This window comes from Oncorhynchus keta, chromosome 30 (assembly GCF_023373465.1).
Source record: "Oncorhynchus keta strain PuntledgeMale-10-30-2019 chromosome 30, Oket_V2, whole genome shotgun sequence".
Classification (NCBI taxonomy): domain Eukaryota; kingdom Metazoa; phylum Chordata; class Actinopteri; order Salmoniformes; family Salmonidae; genus Oncorhynchus; species Oncorhynchus keta.
This window is the reverse complement of record NC_068450.1, coordinates 25,285,599-25,306,312: the sequence shown is the minus strand read 5'-3', so window position 1 is coordinate 25,306,312 and position 20,714 is coordinate 25,285,599. Positions and strand designations below refer to the sequence as shown.

At 41.2% G+C, this 20,714-nt stretch overlaps 1 protein-coding gene across 3 annotated transcripts in view; it reads right to left on the bottom strand.

The window, feature by feature from the left end:
• Nucleotides 1–20,714, bottom strand: part of LOC118363094 (X-linked interleukin-1 receptor accessory protein-like 2) — a 530,410-nt gene that overhangs the window by 496,674 nt on the left and 13,022 nt on the right. For 2 of the 3 annotated variants that reach the window (XR_008087404.1, XR_008087405.1), the window contains exons 2-3: nucleotides 16,590–16,670; nucleotides 15,605–15,852 (exon numbers count right to left, since the gene is read on the bottom strand). The gene's annotated coding sequence lies outside the window, so the exon portion shown is untranslated. Of the gene's footprint in view, nucleotides 1–15,604; nucleotides 15,853–16,589; nucleotides 16,671–20,714 lie in introns of those variants that run through there. The other variant, XM_052488072.1, reaches the window with a different exon arrangement.

Here is a 20,714-nt window from a genome sequence, read left to right as displayed (position 1 = left end):
TCTAGTTTGATATAAAACTGTTGGAGATGGGGTTGTTTACCCTCTAGTTTGATATAAAACTGTTGGAGATGGGGTTGTTTACCTCTAGTTTGATATAAAACTGTTGGAGATGGGGTTGTTACCCTCTAGTTTGATATAAAACTGTTGGAGATGGGGTTGTTACCCTCTAGTTTGATATAAAACTGTTGGAGATGGGGTTGTTTACCCTCTAGTTTGATATAAAACTGTTGGAGATGGGAGATGGGGTGTTACCCTCTAGTTTGATATAAAACTGTTGGAGATGGGGTTGTTACCCTCTAGTTTGATATAAAACTGTTGGAGATGGGGTTGTTACCCTCTAGTTTGATATAAAACTGTTGGAGATGGGGTCGTTACCCTCTAGTTTGATATAAAACTGTTGGAGATGGGGTTGTTACCCTCTAGTTTGATATAAAACTGTTGGAGATGGGGTTGTTTACCCTCTAGTTTGATATAAAACTGTTGGAGATGGGGTTGTTACCCTCTAGTTTGATATAAAACTGTTGGAGATGGGGTTGTTTACCCTCTAGTATGATATAAAACTGTTGGAGATGGGGTTGTTACCCTCTAGTTGATATAAAACTGTTGGAGATGGGGTTGTTACCCTCTAGTTTGATATAAAACTGTTGGAGATGGGGTTGTTACCCTCTAGTTTGATATAAAACTGTTGGAGATGGGGTTGTTTACCTCTAGTTTGATATAAAACTGTTGGAGATGGGGTTGTTACCCTCTAGTTTGATATAAAACTGTTGGAGATGGGGTCGTTACCCTAGTTTGATATAAAACTGTTGGAGATGGGGTTGTTTACCCTCTAGTATGATATAAAACTGTTGGAGATGGGGTTGTTACCCTCTAGTTTGATATAAAACTGTTGGAGATGGGGTTGTTACCCTCTAGTTTGATATAAAACTGTTGGAGATGGGGTTGTTACCCTCTAGTTTGATATAAAACTGTTGGAGATGGGGTCGTTACCCTCTAGTTTGATATAAAACTGTTGGAGATGGGGTCGTTACCCTCTAGTATGATATAAAACTGTTGGAGATGGGGTTGTTTACCTCTAGTTTGATATAAAACTGTTGGAGATGGGGTTGTTACCCTAGTTTGATATAAAACTGTTGGAGATGGGGTTGTTACCCTCTGTTGGAGATGGGGATGATATAAAAAACTGTTGGAGATGGGGTTGTTACCCTCTAGTTTGATATAAAACTGTTGGAGATGGGGTTGTTTACCTCTAGTTTGATATAAAACTGTTGGAGATGGGGTCGTTACCTATATAAAAACTGTTGGAGATGGGGTTGTTTACCTCTAGTTGATATAAAACTGTTGGAGATGGGGTTGTTTACCTCTAGTTTGATATAAAACTGTTGGAGATGGGGTTGTTACCCTCTAGTTTGATATAAAACTGTTGGAGATGGGGTTGTTACCCTCTAGTATGATATAAAACTGTTGGAGATGGGGTTGTTACCCTCTAGTTTGATATAAAACTGTTGGAGATGGGGTGTTTACCTCTAGTTTGATATAAAACTGTTGGAGATGGGGTTGTTTACCTCTAGTTTGATATAAAACTGTTGGAGATGGGGTTGTTTACCTCTAGTTTGATATAAAACTGTTGGAGATGGGGTTGTTACCTCTAGTATGATATAAAACTGTTGGAGATGGGGTTGTTACCTCTAGTTTGATATAAAACTGTTGGAGATGGGGTTGTTTACCTCTAGTTTGATATAAAACTGTTGGAGATGGGGTTGTTACCCTCTAGTTTGATATAAAACTGTTGGAGATGGGGTTGTTACCTCTAGTTTGATATAAAACTGTTGAGATGGGGTTGTTTACCTCTAGTTTGATATAAAACTGTTGGAGATGGGGTTGTTACCCTCTAGTTTGATATAAAACTTTTGGAGATTTGTTACCCTCTAGTTTGATATAAAACTGTTGGAGATGGAGTCGTTACCCTCTAGTATGATATAAAACTGTTGGAGATGGGGATGTTACCCTCTAGTTTGATATAAAACTGTTGGAGATGGGATTGTTTACCTCTAGTTTGATATAAAACTGTTGGAGATGGGGTCGTCACCCTCTAGTTTGATAAAAATAGGGGGAATCTAAAAAGGAAATAGTGCATTATGGTTGCCTTTCAACTTTGAAACAACTTGGGCTCTGCGGCAGAGGAGAGGACAGCTCAACTGAGGGCTCTTTTGGTTGGAAGTGTTTTAACATTCCCCTCTCCCATCCACCCACCCACAGAATAGAGGGTCTGCCACCACCTGTTCCCCACCAACACTGCAGCATCAGCCATACATCTTTAATGGGGACACAGTCACACACCCCCACATTCCACATTTAGGCTACAGTAACATCAGAAGTATGTAACTACTGTAGATTACGTTAGACATTACACAAACTCCACTTATGAAACAATCAAATACAAAAAACCTAGCGCTCGATAAATAATGATGCAGCATGCAGTCAGCCCTTGATTATTCCACAGGGCATCGCCAAAGTAAAGAAGAGAAAGATCCAGCTGGCCTCCATCTGTTGAATAGAACCTGTCCACGGGTGTCACTAGCATGTTAGAGACATCACATCACGTCAAGACAACCTTTAACCGGCACTGAAAAGACCCTGGCACAAACAAAAAGGCAAGGCTGACAAGTTCTGAAGTTCTGACTCGTCTTTAGTTGGCTTTGTTGGACTTGTTTAACTTTTTAGCAGAAGTGACATAGAGGGCTTACTCACTTGTTGGGCTGTCCTTATCCTTCAATCAGTGCCCTGCCTCACCCCAGTGCATCATTCCCAATTTATGGAGCATGACTAACGGCTCCCTGTACCACTGTGCATTTTAGGATTTGGGACAAAGAAAATGTATGAAATTAGCATGTTATGGAAATCAACTTTCACCTTACTTGGTGTTATCCACACTTTTTGGAATGAAACTTTAATTCAGTTGCTTCATCCTATGCAGGCAAACACACGTCCCCTATTTCCATCCTCAGCAGGAAGCATCTTTTATCTTTGTTTTAACATGCTAGAGGAGGGACGGTGTTTGTGGAGACTCTCTAAATTGTTGATTTGGAGAGAAATTTGACCATCTGGACAAAATGCAGTGGAGAACTTTTAATGAGTACAACGGACTTTCCCATTGATTCGATTACACATACCATTTCCCTGGAGCATTTTCTCTCTCTCTCTCTCTCTCTCTCTCTCTCTCTCTCTCTCTCTCTCTCTCTCTCTCTCTCTCTCTCTCTCTCTCTCTCTCTCTCTCTCTCTCTCTCTCTCTCTCTCTCTCTCTCTCTCTCTCTCTCTCTCTCTCTCTCTCTCTCTCTCTCTCTCTCTCTCTCTCTCTCTCTCTCTCTCTCTCTCTCTCTCTCTCTCTCTCTCAGGGGCTTTATTGGCATGGGAAACATGTGTTAACATAGCAAGTGTAAGGTAGATAATACACAAACGTGAAATTAACAATAAAAATTAACAGTAAACACTACACAAACAGAAGTTTCAAAACAAAGACATTACAAATGTCATATTACGTATATATACAGTGTTGCAATGATGTACAAATGGTTCACAAGGGAAAATAAATAAGCATAAATATGGGTTGTATTTACAATGGTGTTTGTTCTTCACTGGTTGCCCTTTTCTTGTGGCAACAGGTCACAAATCTTGCTGCTGTGATGGCACACTGTGGAATTTCACCCAGTAGATATGGGAGTTTATCAAAATTGGATTTGTTTTCAAATTCTTTGTGGATCTGTGTAATCTGAGGGAAATATGTCTCTCTAATATGGTCATACATTTGGCAGGAGGTTAGGAAGTGCAGCTCAGTTTCCACCTCATTTTGTGGGCAGTGAGCACATAGCCTGTCTTCTCTTGAGAGCAATGCCTGCCTACGGCGGCCTTTCTCAATAGCAAGGCTATGCTCACTGAGTCTGTACATAGTCAAAGCTTTCCTTAAGTTTGGGTCGGTCACAGTGGTCAGGTATTCTGCCACTGTGTACTCTCTGTTTAGGGCCAAATAGCATTCTAGTTTGCTCTATTTTTTTGTTAATTCTTTCCAATGTGTCAAGTAATTATATTTTTGTTTTCTCATGATTTGGATGGGTCTAATTGTGCTGCTGTCCTGGGGCTCTGTGGGGTGTGTTTGTGAACAGAGCCCCAGGACCAGCTTGCTTAGGGGACTCTTCTCCAGGTTCATCTCTCTGTAGGTGATGGCTTTGTTATGGAAGGTTTGGGAATTGCTTCCTTTTAGGTGGTTGTAGAATTTAACGTCTCTTTTCTGGATTTTGATAATTTGTGGGTATTGGCCTAATTCTGCTCTGCATTCATTATTTGGTGTTCTACGTTGTACATGGAGGACATTTTTGCAGAATTCTGCATGCAGAGACTCAATTTGGTGTTTGTCCCATTTTGTGAAATCTTGGTTGGCGAGCGGAGCCCAGACCTCACAACCATAAGGGCAATGGTCTATGACTGATTCAAGTGTTTTTAGCCAGATCCTAATTGGTGTGTTGAATTTTATGTTCCTTTTGATGGCGTAGAATGCCCTTATTGCCTCGTCTCTCAGATCGTTCACAGCTTTGTGGAAGTTACCTGTGGTGCTGATGTTTAGGCCAAGGTATGTATAGTTTTTTGTGTGCTCTAAGGCAACGGTGTCTAGATGGAATTTGTATTTGTGGTCCTGGCGACTGGACCTTTTTTGGAACACCATTATTTTGGTCTTACTGAGATTTACTGTCAGGGCCCAGGTCTGACAGAATCTTTGCAGAAGATCTAGGTTCTGCAGTAAGCCCTCCTTGGTTGGGGACAGAAGCACCAGATCATCAGCAAACAGTAGACATTTGACTTCGGATTCTAGTAGGGTGAGGTCGGGTGCTGCAGGCCTTTCTAGTGCCCGCGCCAATTCGTTGATATATATGTTGAAGAGGGTGGGGCTTAAGCTGCATCCCAATCTTACCCCACGACCCCGCGTGAAGAAATGTGTGTGTTTTTTGCCAATTTTAACCGCACACTTGTTTGTGTACATGGATTTTATAATGTCGTATGTTTTACCCCCGAAGCCACTTTCCATCAATTTGTATAGCAGACCCTCATGCCAAATTGAGTCGAAGGCTTTTTTGAAATCAACAAAGCATGAGAAGACTTTGCCTTTGTTTTCATTTGTTTGGTTGTCAATTAGGGTGTGTAGGGTGAATACATGGTCTGTTGTACGGTCATTTGGTAATAAAAGCCTATTTGACATTTGCTCAGTACATTGTTTTCATTGAGGAAATGTACGAGTCTGCTGTTAATGATAGTGCAGAGTATTTTCCCAAGGTTACTGTTGACGCATATTCCAAGGTAGTTATTGGGGTCAAATTTGTCGCCATTTTTGTGGATTGGGATGATCAGTCCTTGGTTCCAAATATTGGGGAAGATGCCAGAGCTAAGGATGATGTTAAAGAGTTTTAGTATAGCCAGTTGGAATTTGTTGTCTGTATATTTGATCATTTCATTAAGGATACCATCAACACCACAGGCCTTTTTGTTTTTTATTTTGTCCTGTAACTCGTTCAAGGTCATTGGTGAATCCAGAGGGTTCTGGTAGTCTTTAATAGTTGATTCTAAGATTTGTATTTGATCATGTATATGTTTTTGCTCTTTATTCTTTGTTATAGAGCCAAAAAGATTGAAGAAGTGGTTTACCTCTACATCTCCATTTTGGATAGATAATTCTTCGTGTTGTTGTTGTTTGTTTAGTGTTTTCCAATTTTCCCAGAAGTGGTTAGAGTCTATGGATTCTTCAATTACATTGAGCTGATTTCTGACGTGCTGTTCCTTCTTTTTCCGTAGTGTATTTCTGTATTGTTTTAGTGATTCACCATAGTGAAGGTGTAGACTCAAGTTTTCCGGGTCTCTATGTTTTTGGTTGGACAGGTTTCTCAATTTCTTTCTTAGATTATTGCATTCTTCATCAAACCATTTGTCATTGTTGTTTATTTTCTTTGGTTTTCTATTTGAGATTTTTAGATTTGATAGGGAAGCTGAGAGGTCAAATATACTGTTAAGATTTTCTACTGACAAGTTTACACCTTCACTATTGCAGTGGAACGTTTTACCCAGGAAATTGTCTAGAAGGGATTGAATTTGTTGTTGCCTAATAGTTTTTTGGTAGGTTTCCAAACTGCATTCCTTCCATCTATAGCATTTCTTAATGTTACTCAGTTCCTTTGGCTTTGATGACTCGTGATTGAGTATTGCTCTGTTCAAGTAGACTGTTATTTTGCTGTGGTCTGATAGGGGTGTCAGTGGGTTGACTGTGAACGCTCTGAGAGACTCTGGGTTGAGGTCAGTGATAAAGTAGTCTAGAGTACTACTGCCAAGAGATGAGCTATAGGTGTACCTACCATAGGAGTCCCTCCAAGCCTACCATTGACTATGTACATACCCAGCGTGCGACAGAGCTGCAGGAGTTGTGACCCGTTTTTGTTGGTTATGTTGTCATAGTTGTGCATAGGGAGGCATATGTGGGAGGGAATGCTGTCACCTCCATGCAGGTGTTTGTCCCCCTGTGTGTGGAGGGTGTCAGGTTCTTGTCCGGTTCTGGCATTTAGGTCGCCACAGACTAGTACATGTCCCTGGGCCTGGAAATGATTGATTTCCCCCTCCAGGATGGAGAAGCTGTCTTCATTAAAGTATGGGGATTCTAGTGGGGGGATATACGTAGATGGCACAGAGTAGCACATTTTTCTCTGTTAAGATAATTTCCTTTGGTGGATGGGACTACCAGCTCTCTGTAACCTAGAGGGCAACCAGTGGGTCCATCTCCTCTATACCAGGTTTCTTGCAGGATGACAATGTCTGTATTACCGATTTCTTTGGTGAAGTCTGGGTTCTTGCTCTTTAGGCCAAAGGCAGATGACCTCAGGCCTTGGATATTCCAGGATGATATAGTGAAGGCTTTGTGTTCCATAAAGTGTCCAATGTTGTTGGTCGTGTGGTTTGGCCTCAGGCCAGTAAGTGTGAGCAGAGCCTGCTGAGCATCTGGTACATGCCATTGGCTTGGGCGAGTGTAAGAGTGGGGGTTGGGCCTGTTTGCCCACTCACTACCTGGGCGTATGTGTGACTTCCATGTTGAGGCCCTCTTTGCGGGGGTGGGGTGCATGGGGTGGGCAGGAGTGGCATAGGTCTGATCTGAGGGGGCCGAAATGGGGTGTGGGCATGGTTGACGTGGGGGGGTGTTGATTGGTTGGGGCGGGGGTGTGGATGTGTCTGGGGGTGCTGTGGTCTAGATGTAAGTCCTCTTGGCGTGGGTCCTCTATGTGCAGGTCCAGGGGGGGGTCCTGCAGGTCTTGGAGGGTGTCTCGCTGGTCTGGGTGGGGTGTCTATTGATCTGTTGCTCATGTGTGAAGTGTTGGGGATACGTTTGAGAGCGATGTCCTTTAGAGTCCGGGCAAAGGTGGGCACTGTTGCCTTGTAGGTGGACCTGGTCATAGAGGCTGTTCTTGTCCAGGGTGGAGTGGTGGGCCAGGAAAACATTTGGTTTTGAGGCACAGTCACTGGGAATACTTGCGTTTACCTGCTGTATTGTGGCAGGGTGGAAGTCTTTTCGTGGTAGCAGGGTGGAGATAACCACTTGTGCGTTAGGGAAAGTATAAGAAGCCTTTTCAATCAATTCCTTCCGTGCTGTGGCCACACTTCCATGCTGTGCTCTCAGGTCATTTGTTTTTTTCCTTCTATATATTTCCCATTTGAGTCCATAAGAAGTACAATCTGTGTCTTGTGTTTGTCCTCAGTGGGTGTGGGGGGGTTTGTCAGAAGGGCTATGAGAGTGGCTGACAGGGGGGGTGCTCAGAGGGGGTGAGAGCCGCTGGACTTGGGGTTCTTCATTTGTCTGTTCTGCTGTGATGTTGACTCTATGGTCAGGGTCTGGTGTGGACTGTTCTGCTGTGGTGTCGAGACTTTTGTCGGGTGCTGAGATGGGCTGTTCTGCTGGCTTCTCTGTGGGGGTGGCCACCTCTCTAGTGGGTTGTTCTCTGTCACACGCCATCCCCCTCAACCTCTCCTCTAGTGCTCTGTTCTTCTCCTGCTCCTGTTGTAGTTGTCTCACCACTGTCCAGAGTGCAGATCTCTCTCTCTCTCTTTCTCAAGGTTGTGGGTTCGATTGCCATAGGGGACCAGTACAATGAAAATGTATGCACTCACTACTATAAGTCACTCTGGATAATGTAGAGAGAGAGATACTGAACCGCTTGTTAGATGTGATCTAAAGGAACAAGTTTGAATCTCCAACCTGGCAGGAGAACCAGGGAAGCGAAGGAGCTTCAGATTACTGTCACATCTCAGGAATGATTTCACGTTCACTTTTTAAGAGCAAGAAACAAGTCTAGCTTCATGCTTCATCGTGAATTCGGAACCATAACCAACCATAATCATGACAACAGGAGGAAGAAACATCTCATGCTCATAGGTGTCCACATATGGAACACAGTGGGCATTTATTCAGTAAAGAGTTCAATGGGATGCAGATCAAAGTGGGAAAGCGCAAGGACGCCATTCCAAATATTTGATCTAACAAAGTGGATATTCGCTAAATCCATCATTATTTATGTATTCTAATAGGTGCACAATTTGGTTACTAAAATCCGATTTGGATATATTTGTCTGTTTTCGTTGCATAATATTTAGATGTTGTCCTTGGTTTGGTTTATAAAAAAAGTTCTGCTAAATGCTACTGTTTTGTATGAGCTGATAGCACATGGTCTCTGGTTGTGAGGCCAGTTGGATGTACTGTCAAAATCTCTAAAACAACGTTTGAGGCGGCTTATGGTCGAAGAATGAACATTAAATTCTCTGGAAACAGCTCTGGTGGACATTCCTGCAGTCGGCATGCCAATTGTACACTCCCTCAAAACTTGAGACATCTGTGGCATTGTGTTGTGTGACAAAACTTCACATTTTAGAGTGGACTTTCATTGTCCCCAGCACAGGGTGTACCTGTGTAATGATCATGCTGTTTAATAAGCTTCTTGATATGCCACACCTGTCTGGTGGATGGATTATCTTGGCAAAGGAGAAATGCTCACTAACAGTGAGGTAAACAAATGTGCGTACAACATTTGAGAGAAATAAGCTTTTTGTGGGTATGGAACATTTCTGGGATCTTTTATTTCAGCCCATGAAACCAACACTTTACATGTTGCGATTATATTTTTGTTCAGTATAGAAATAGGGGGGGGGGGTGTAGTTGAAGCCATTTTTAAATGTAATTCAGTTGATTGGTGATGATGACATGAACATACACTGAACAAAAATATAAACGCAACATGTAAAGTGTTGGTCCCATGTGTGAAATACACATATAAACAATAGCCGAAATATAGGCTAAATGAGATGGGTGGCAATGAGGTGATTCTGAATCTTTGTGTATGTGGCGTTTCCGTTGTTTTGGTCAAATTCCATTGATCTCTTTACTGCATTAATATTTGAAGGAATAAGACAATCATGTGGTGGGTATTTTCTGTCTTTAAAAAATGCTTACAAAATAGCCTTTAATCTTTCATCTTGTCTTTCCTAGATAAATGCTCTATTGTGTTGCAATGCACTGGTGTGATTTAAAAAAAATGGTAAGTCATGACCAATGATCTCCTTGCAACTCTCATCTATGAAATATGAAGGATAGCTTTTTGATCCAGAGAGAGAAAGAGAATGAGAGATGGAGAGGGCAACAGAGAGAGAGATAGAGAGAGAAAGAAAGAAAGAAAAGAAAGATGGACAGAGAGAGAGAGAGGGGGAGAGAGAATGAGCGTGAGTGAGAGAAAGAAAGAGCATGTTTAATCAGAGTTCCGCTAGCTGCTCTGTGTGAGGACTGAGTTCTCAACCCGACAATTAGAAGAAACCCTTAACGGTGTGTTCCTCCTGAAGGAGACAAGGGCAGATAAAACACAGCAGCCAGGATGGCACACATCAACTGTGCCTGACGCATTAACTTCAGCTCAACAAGCCCATCTGTTGTGCTTCTGGGAATTATTCACTAGTGTAAATAATGAAAAGGACAAAAAGTGACATTGTCTATGAATGCTGAAGAAATAATTGTGTGTTTGTTAGAAAATATGTGTTGGTTTTGACTGGTGTGCTTCAACTGTAAATACCTGAAATGTTTCTGTAATTCACATGACTTCCCTATAGGCTGTTACAACTATAGATAACAAGTGAAGCAAGGAGGAACCGTAGATCCTGGACAACTAAGAAAGGGCAATACAACCAGTGAGGTGCTTAGATTCATGTTCTGACCTGAAAAGTACAGCTTCCTGTAGTCTGCAAGAAATCCAAATATCAAAACATCCATCAAAAATACTGTCACGACATGCTCTTTTTGGTTGAGGATCATAGCTATCTCTCTCTCTCTCTCTCCCACCACAGGTTTATGATGGTCATAAATACCTAAAATTCTTTATCCCACTCGGCCAAAATGAAGGTTGAGAATCCCTTTGTTACCACAGAAAAAGACTTTGCAGTACGGTAACGTCAAAAGGTTGAATAATTGAACAGTGTTTCTGTATTCCAAGCAGTTGGAGTGGTCCGTGGACACTTAAGGAACAGTCATGTCGAGTTTGTTTCATTTGGTGACCTCATGAAGGACAGGAGACACACATTACTGTTTCTTTGTTTGTATACACTTCTCAAGTATGGGGTTTGCATCTGAATGTTGTATAACATAAATTATTGAGTATATGGATACTTTTGACATTATGAAATGTGATGCTAGCCTTCTAAATGAGAGTATGGGTTTTCATATAAAAAGTTAACTAGTCAGTGACCACACCCCGTGAGCACAGACATTTACATCGGCGTCATGGAACGCCCCCTTTTCTACTAAAAGTATAAAACCTACTTCCGACAAAATGTACATTAGACCAAAACATGCCGGTGATGTTGGTGTGTGAAGTGGTTTAAACTACATAGGACAAAACCAGAGAACGTGGAGATCATCCCCACGCTGAAATGGTGAAGAAATCTACAAACTAAAGATCAATGACTCAGGCTGCAGCTGTTTAAATACTTTAGTCTGGTAAATGCATCCGATCAAAGAATATTTCCTGATTGGTACTCGGTGACGTATCCATTATATCAACCTACAACTTCGACAGACTCTGATCTCTGGTGGACAAACCAGAGGCTTTCTGTTGACTAACTATCCAGCAGACGGACCGGCGATTGCAGAGGGACAACAAAAGCATGCACTCGTAAATATGTCAATTGCAATGTATTTTCAAATGAGCAGTTGTTCATGTTAAAAGTACTAGCATTTCCATGAGTGTAGTTAAAAACTCTTGAGTTTTCCCACTCTTGAGCTGACCCCACCCCTTTCCTTTGTCTACCAAGCCGTCATATTGGTTTCGTCCACTAGGGACTTTTCATTGTGTCATGTTAGTACCCAATGTATAACTAATTGTGTGTGTGTTCATGTAATTCTGTGATTGATTAGTTAGTAAATAAATAATTAAGCCAATGTTTATATCGCTGATTCATGTTTTATGTTAGAGTTCGTGCAGATATCCAAGGGTTTGAGACATTCAGGAATGAGACTGATGAGGTAACAATACATTAATAGAAGACTGTAATTGATAAGATATGAAAATATCTGAAGAGTTAATTCAGGAAATAGAGACTCTATAAACAAATTCCTGTGGTGTCCCGACTTCATAGTTAATTAAAGTTACATGATTAGTTTAATCATGTAAGGAATAATTACACAGATTTGATGATATAACAGTCTTAACATTTAATGATAGTCAATGCTACGACAATACTATCGTATATCGGATGGATACATAACACTATACGGTGACACAGATGTCAAATTAATTCCAGCACTATAATATACAGTACTTTACATTTACCCGAGAAACCTTTCTCCTCTGTCATGTGTCAATCAACCAGGATGGTCTTAGCATGCATCCACTGCCTCATCACTCCTGTCAGGATTACTTTTGCCTGATGAGACTAGTGTTGACTGGCATGACCTACAATCATCGAGGCTGGCTCTAGGCTCTAGGATTTGATCATCTCTGAGTTCAGGAACTTAAACCAGCTACTGGTAGCTAGAGTCTGGAAAAGAATCACATTCAATCAAAGCCTAAATTCCCTCCACCTGCAATTATAGTCACTGGGATTATTGCTTAATTTCACTAATAAGTGTACTCTCTCACTGTCCTAAAGGTACAGTCAATATCAGAGGACAACATTTGACATTTCTATGTGAGAGCAAGAGAATATTAAAGACCCAAGCAATTCTATCCTTTATTTAGATTTGATAATAATCCTCCCCAGTCTAGTCCCTGCTAAACACTAGTCGAACAATCATTTATACATGTCTTTTGTGATTCTACACGGTAACTGAAGAACCAGTCGAGTGATGACTATCCTCAGAGTGTGATGCCATACATCAGCCAGCGTTGGGGACCACAGTGTGCCCATTAGGTGGCCTACATCACACTGCAACTCCTATAATCAAGGAGAAAAGCAAACGCCACGTGTTTTAAGGAGCCCTCCTATTGTGCCCTCTTTGTTTCCATCTGAGAAATCAGACTCACAGGCTAATTAAGAGGAGCCTTCATGCCTCCCCATTAAGTGACATTAGACCCATCTGCAGTGTCCCCTCCTCCGGTGACACCCTCCTGGGCAGGAAGCCGAGATGGTGAGGCCCACTCTGCTATCACTGGCAGCTCAGCCTGCCTGATGGATCAGTTAAGTGTGACAGGGTCTGTGCTGTTCTCAGAGACCTGCTTCCCTGTGTGATGGGCTCCGTAGGTGACTTTACTGTTGGGTTTGGAGGGGGGATCTGTGTGTGTGTGTGTGTGTGTGTAGAGAGAGAACAAGAGAGAAGGCTGTCATTAAGGTGTCTCTAGTTGATGTGCTGATGGTGATGACACCACATCGCCCAACACGCACGACAGCCTTGAACCACTGGCTCTTGATGCCATTAAACATGGAGCTCAAGAGGCTGGTTTTATACATACATTATAGTGTGATACATTCCTATATAGTCTAATGATTTGAATGAAAAAGACAACAACATGAACCTACCACAACAGAAGTAAACAGTCTAGCTATGTTGTACACAGTGAGACCTGAAGAGGAACAGATCTGTTGCAGTGAGAGCAGAATGTGTTTGATGCTTGTAATTAGTGTCCAATTATCTGAAACACAGACAGAACCGGTGATCAAAGGTGGCTCATAAGGTCTAAAACTCTTCTCAAACACTGGTGCCTAAAGAACATTCAGCTAGATGTACAGCCAGTGCAACACATTATTTTAAAGAAGCAATTGTATTTTCTTTCAGCAGACAGTGTGCTTGCTTTACCCATCTTATTGCTAAAGCTAGGAATATCACTCTAATCAAAACATAGCCACACTTGTCATAAACTGTATTAAGTACAACAAGTAGGAGAGAAGCCCAGACTACAGTAGTTGTCTCTAGCCTAAATTGCATTTCTCTTAGATGAACAAGGAAACAGAAAGCCAGTTGGTTCAACCGCTGTGCCACAGCTGCCTTCAGAGACCACAAATTACTGTCAACATTAAGAAACATATACAGAAAATGTAATTGAACGTCTAGTTCTTCGTATCTGGCATGCGGCTAAATCCTGCTTCTGAATTCATTTTCACAGCCGTAAATATGACTATTGCTTTATACCTTTCAATCATGTCAACTTCAGCCACATTTGGGGTGTGCTTGAAGAGGAAAACCCAAATGTTCTTCCAGAGGAAAACCCAAATGTTCTTCCAGAGGAAAACCCAAATGTTCTTCCAGAGGAAAACCCAAATGTTCTTCCAGAGGAAAACCCAAATGTTCTTCCAGAGGAAAACCCAATGTTCTTCATGTTCTTCCAGAGGAAAACCCAATGTTCTTCCAGAGGAAAACCCAATGTTCTTCCAGAGGAAAACCCAATGTTCTTCCAGAGGAAAACCCAATGTTCTTCCAGAGGAAAACCCAATGTTCTTCCAGAGGAAAACCCAATGTTCTTCTAGAGGAAAACCCAATGTTCTTCTAGAGGAAAACCCAATGTTCTTCCAGAAAAAACGTATATTTTATGAGCGGAAAAGGGTACATTCTGTTCATATATCTGATGTAGATTTATTATGTAGCCTACTTTCTCCTTCCCATAATTCAAATATCTTAAATATGCCATGAGAACATATTGAGAAAGAAGAGATAGGATGAGTCATTCTATGAAGGCTGTTTCATGACAACTACGCATGTATAGATGCAGTCTACAGAGTATAATTCTCATGAAATTGAAGATAGTATTGTGAAAACTAGCATGGCCAATAGAGCCCTAACTTAAACAACATTTCTGTACATTTATTACACAACATGGACAATATTGTATAGGACTATATAAGCAAACACACTGCAAACAACCCACACAGTACATAGGTAATGTACAGTTAACAGGACTCTCCATGGGCTCTGGCTCTTACCCTGAGAGCATCTTTGGCCATTATTGCATATTAAAGACGTTGTAATGCACCATCAGGTTTATGGCCCACTAATTCTGACTCCCTGCTGCCCAGCAAATCAGCACTTTACAGCCCATAAAGGGCCAATAATCGTCCCTAAACTAGTGTTAGAAAAACTGTGTCAAACACATGGCTGCCTTCCTCTATCAGACAGTGTCCAATGAATTAGCGCTGTATCTAAATCAGTGTGAACCATCAAAAAGCTGCAAAATGAAACGATATTTCAACCTACCTAACAGTTAAGAGAGACAAAAATGGGTGCATAGCAAAATATAGAATGGAATTGAAACAAAGATTGCCTTGGGGCTAATCCTGTGGAAGGCAAATAATTGACAGTGGTGTTTTGAGGTCATTATTAAAGCAAACACTTGACATATGAGAGAGGGTTGTAATTGAGAAATGTGCCAGAGTGGGATTAACACACGTGCAAGACAACATGTTCCCACGATAAACAATATGATTATTGTTAACCATTTCATATAGAAAACTGTCATGTAGAGACATAAAACTATCTAATTCACACCAAGTTTAAAATGTTAATTCCGACAGCAAATTGGTGAATGATCAAGGTGACGCGGCAGTATTTTGAGGAGGAAGTCTCCTCTCTCTCTCTTTCTTTTCCCTTTTTCTCACTCTCTTCCTGCCTCAGGTTCCTCAACCAGACTGCCTGGGATGGAGGGGGGATGGCACCCAGTCTGGCGTTGTATGAGGAGACTACAGGTCAGTCCTCACAGGACTCTAATGAGGTCTCTGCAGGTCAGTCCTCACAGGGCTCTAATGAGGTCTCTGCAGGTCAGTTCTCACAGGACTCTAATGAGGGAATGGTGTGTGCTGATATAGGGCAATAGGCTGATCTGGACACAAACCCAAGCTGTGAAAATAGAAGAATAGCTAAAGCAAAAATAAATGTGATGAACGATTATCATCAAATGATTCCATGCTGGCTTGTAAGATTGAATTTTGAAAGATAATGAATTTGGCATTACAAAAGACATGTCAAACATTACAGGGAAGAGAAGATATTACTGCACTGTCAGAGCTAGAAACACAAGCATTTCGCTACACCCACAATAACATCTGCTAAACACGTGTATGTGACCAATAACATTTTATTTGATTTTGAAGACTGAACAGTGGTAGGTAGAGTGGTGGTCAGTAGATTGAATGGGACCACAGTTTTTTAAAAATCTTTTGAATTGTACATCAACAGAAAATAACTAGTTTTCCACAGTCTCCGAGCAAGATGTCAGAATTTCTTCTCTTCCACCCGAGAAACCAAAGAGTCACCCCTTCTCTTCCTATTCTCTCGATACACATGTACACTTCTCCGCTTAACTTCTTCTGAAAAGTGAACAATTCAGGGATGAGCACATTCTGTCCTTGTTTGTCACAAAGACCCAGATCCCAGAGGTGTTTCATTGACTGCCACATGGGCTAAATTGGGCGGAGCTGTAACGGCAGTTGACGGTGGAAGATGAGGAGGACCAAGGTGCAGCGTGGTATGTGTCCATATTTATTAAATGAACACGGAAATAACAAAACTAACAAAGAGAACGACCGAAAACAGTTCTGGCTGGTGCAGACACACAACAGAAAACAGAAAATAATCACCCACCAAACACAATAGAAAACAGGCTACCTAAATATGGTTCTCAATCAAGGACAACGATTGACAGCTGCCTTGATTGAGAACCATACCAGGCCAAACACAGAAATAGCAAATCATAGAAAAACTAACATAGACAACCCACCCAACTCACGCCCTGACCATACTAAAAGAAAGACATAACAAAAGAACTGAGATCAGAACGTGACAGGAGCACCGCTATGGTCCTGAGCAATGATCCAACTTTACTTGGAAGCATTCTTCTTTGGCCAAGTGTCAACATAAAGCAACGTGGTTTACTATTACACAAGAGAAGAGACATCTAATGATGTAAACCCTTATGACCACAACCATTTTTTAAATATTCATGTTTTCACTGTGTGATCAAGTCTTAAACATAGGGTTCATTCGTGTGGAATATATGATATAAATAGGATTGCCTAAATCTTACAAATATAGATTTAGAATGTACCTTAGATAGTTTTCCACATGGTGTACTACTGCCATCCAGTGGAATAAACCACTCGATCCGTTGTGAGGCTTCTTTTTCTCCCTGAGAGGAACATCATAGGACAAATTAATTACATAATCTGATAGAAAATGGTTCAGACTGGTTAGTTTTGAACTTGATGATTTGAAAATCAAACATGGTGATGCAGTGCACATGCAGACACACACACAAACATTATCCTCACTGATTCATATTATGTCAAATATCCCCTCCAGTGGCATGTTAATTCAAAAATATGATTTGCATAAGTGAAGCCATGCTGGTGCACATTCCCAGAATATTGCCCAGATTAAACGAATAGGACCTGGGCACCATCAAAAAGACTGCTTGGTCAATTAGTCAGTCTGCATGCTGCCATTTTCTAAGTTACAGCTAAAAGCTGTGCAGCAGGGAGCAGGCTATAGCTGGCTGACTGAAGGACAGGCTGGCTGGGATTCCAAATCGATGTGCGTGGCAATATTGACACCCTGTGTTTGCGTAAGAAAGTGAGAAATTGAGGTTTGGAGTTTCAAATAGGATCCTTTCCTGGCACTTCCCTACTAATAGTTACTGTCATAAATCTGTACATTTATCAGAGCCCCCTCCATGCTTCAATGAAACCACATTTACACCAACTTGTGGGCTGGCCTCCATGTGCCTGCCTCCTCATTGATTAAATTAGCTGATTTTCATAGTCCTGATATTGGTTGAAAAGGAGTTTTAATGACTCCAACCCAAGTATGTAAACGTCCGACTTAATTTGTATTGCTAGATATTACTGACTGTTGGAGCTAGAAAACATAAGTATTTTGTTGCACCTGTGATAACATCTGCAAATCTGTGTAGGCAACCAATAAACTGATTTCATTTGATATAAATTGCTGTTCAGACAAAGACAGTACAGTATGACGATGGGCTAAAACTGCTTCTCTAATAGACATCCCTAATCACACTTTTAGGTGATGTCATGGTTACGTTGACTAACTAAGCTCATGCGTAAAAAACGTCAAAGGGTCTAACGGTCGTCTCACGGCGAACTGAGCATGTGCAGGCCGTCAAATCAAAGGCACTCGTTCGATACAAAGTTATATACGTGTCAGTTTGTCACTTTTACGAGGTCGGATTAACAACGTGCTCAACTACTTACGACGGCTCGAATCTTGGTTGTGCCTTTAGAGTTAGAGAAAATTGACAGTTGTCAATTAAAGATTTTTCCATTATGTCTTTGATTCTCCAACATCAAAACCCTGCCTGGTCTGTTTCGCAAGCGTACCCGGAAGTATCGCAATGTTGCGCCTCTGGGTTTACAAACTGTGGTTCAGATATCTTTTTCTTTCCACATTGATTTCCACAGGTGGCCACCAGAGTGCACTCATCTCCCATCATCATTGAATGTCATTTAGTGGTATAAAAATTCAAATTAAGTGAAATTACTTTATATGGTCAGTAAATTGAAGTTTTTCATAATAAAAGAATTCAGGACCAATAAACAATTATATAACCTATCAACCCCGTTACAAGGATACAGCTACAGTTATCTATTACAGCTACTGTTATATTGCTAGAGCTGATACTAAAACAAATCATATTAATATTGCTAGAAGTATTACTTATTTTTGCTCATTCATGGTAAAGTAGGGCTATCAATCTACAAATTCACAAACAACTGGACAAAAAGTCTTCATCCTGAATGTCTCCTATCCTGGCAGATGGAAAAGTAAAGATGCTAATGACATTGACAACCCTACAGTGATGAACCAATAGAGAGCAGCACAGCTTCCACTATTTGAGAGCCAATGCTTTGTTCACATCTAACTCTTCTGTCAGACTACCTCAGAGATCTCATCTGTAGTGGACAGAAATGAGTGAGAGGGCTGTAAGGTGGTCTCCTAAACCACAGGATTGGGAAAAGAAGAACCATCCTACAAACCAGAAGTCATCACATGGGCTACAGACATTTACATTTTCATCGTCTTATTTGATTGATTCCATTCTGGGCAAAGATGCAACCAAAGACACTGGGATCGACAGAGGAGGTACTGTACCTAAACTAAATTTAGGGAAAATTGTCAATTAACTTTTGTAAGTGGCGCAGGGGAAATTGTTTGTGAATGGTGAAATTTCTAAAAAAGGTGAAAATAATTATGTTACACGATAAATGACTAACTGTGCACATTTTCAGAGCAGTGGATACAATGGGTCCTACATCTCTCAAAGGGACTGAGAGTCAATCCAACAAGTCCAAGCAGATATCAGTAACACATCGTATTGCTCCTGAGGAGAACAAAAAAGCTACTGAGAACAAAAAAGCTACTTCACAGCTACGAGTAGATACCAGGATGGAGCTCCCAGTAAATACTAGTAGAGAGACAGAGTTGGGCTCCAGCAGAGACCCAACAGAGCAGCTGACAGCAGAAAGCAGAGATGGACACAACATCAACTCAAAGAAGCAACGACTTTATCGAACCACCTTTACTCATTTCCAGCTGGACCAACTGGAGAGGGCTTTCCACAAATCTCATTATCCAGACATTTTTGACAGGTAATAACATTATGCTATCATTACTACTGGTTATTGACATGAGTAGTGGGGGTCTTGATGCTATGTAGTATACCACATACCTCACCTTTCAATCATGTTTATGCTAAAAGACAATTCAAACTGTTCATAGATCAATGGCTCTTTATTTCCCTAGAGAAAAACTGGCGACAAGTCTAACTTTGACAGAGGCAAGGGTCCAGGTACACATACTCAGTCATTTGTTTTTTCCCTTTATACTGTAAATGTATGTCTTGGAGGTGATTCTTATTTAGTGTGAGGCTGCAACACATAGTAGTCAGACATGGATCCATCAATAGGCTCCTGACATTTCTCCACTTGCGACACCTGTGTGTCCAGGTGTGGTTCCAAAACCGCAGAGCCAAGTGGCGTAAGCTTGAGAAGGCTGGTGTTTTGAGCTCGGTCCCTGGGCTACCTCTAACCAACCCCCTGAGCCTGTACTTGGATGTCCCCCTGCACCAGGCCTCTGTGGTGGAGCCATCCTGGAGGGGAACCCCACATACAGTCTCTCTATATGGGCCTGACTCTGTGGGAACACTGGATATTGGCACTCTGGCCTGTGTCTCACTGTGTGGACATCCTCTTATCCATCCAAACTTCAGCAGGTAGTATATATCAGTCTTCTGTTGAGCCGGACATATGTTACGTAATGTGTAGCGATTAGAATTTGGATTTACTCAGTGGCTGATCTGAAAAACACTTGCATAGCTACACATATTGGTAATGGTTAAGACAGACTAAACCCAACCCTAACGCCATGTGAAAGATGGGACTATGCATTTGGTGTTTTCATTTGTCAATATACTACACTCTTAGAAAAAAGGGTTCCAAAGGGTTATTCGGCTGTCTCCATAAGGTTCTACCTGGAACCAAAAAGGGTTCTCCAAATGGTTATCCTATAGGGATAGCTGAATAACCCTTTTTAGGTTCTAGATAGGACCTTTTTTCCTAAGAGTATAGGAACCTGAAGTTATTTTTATCTCCTAAGGTTTTTAACTGTGATGAATCCTTCGGGTAACACTCCAACCCTGATGACCAAAGCTACCAGACCATCCCAGACCAGACCAGCTGCCATACTGGGTAATGACAGGAGGCTACTGCCCACACCAAGCAGTACTCTGTCCACAGACAGTAGTCCAACAGATTAAGGGACATTATCCAGTCAATGCTTGGTTTATATTGGTGCAGTGTTTTGTTAGCTGAATGTCAGCATCATCAGATTCAGTTCAAATGTTTGTAGTTTGTCCTGTATGATTTATTGATTTAGTATTTGTAGTTTGTCCTGTATGATTTAGTATTTGTAGTGTGTCCTGTATGATTTAGTATTTGTAGTGTGTCCTGTATGATTTAGTATTTCTAGTTTGTCCTGTATGATTTATTGATTTAGTATTTGTAGTGTGTCCTGTATGATTTAGTATTTGTAGTGTGTCCTGTATGATTTATTGATTTAGTATTTGTAGTTTGTCCTGTATGATTTAGTATTTGTAGTGTGTCCTGTATGATTTATTGATTTAGTATTTGTAGTTTGTCCTGTATGATTTATTGAT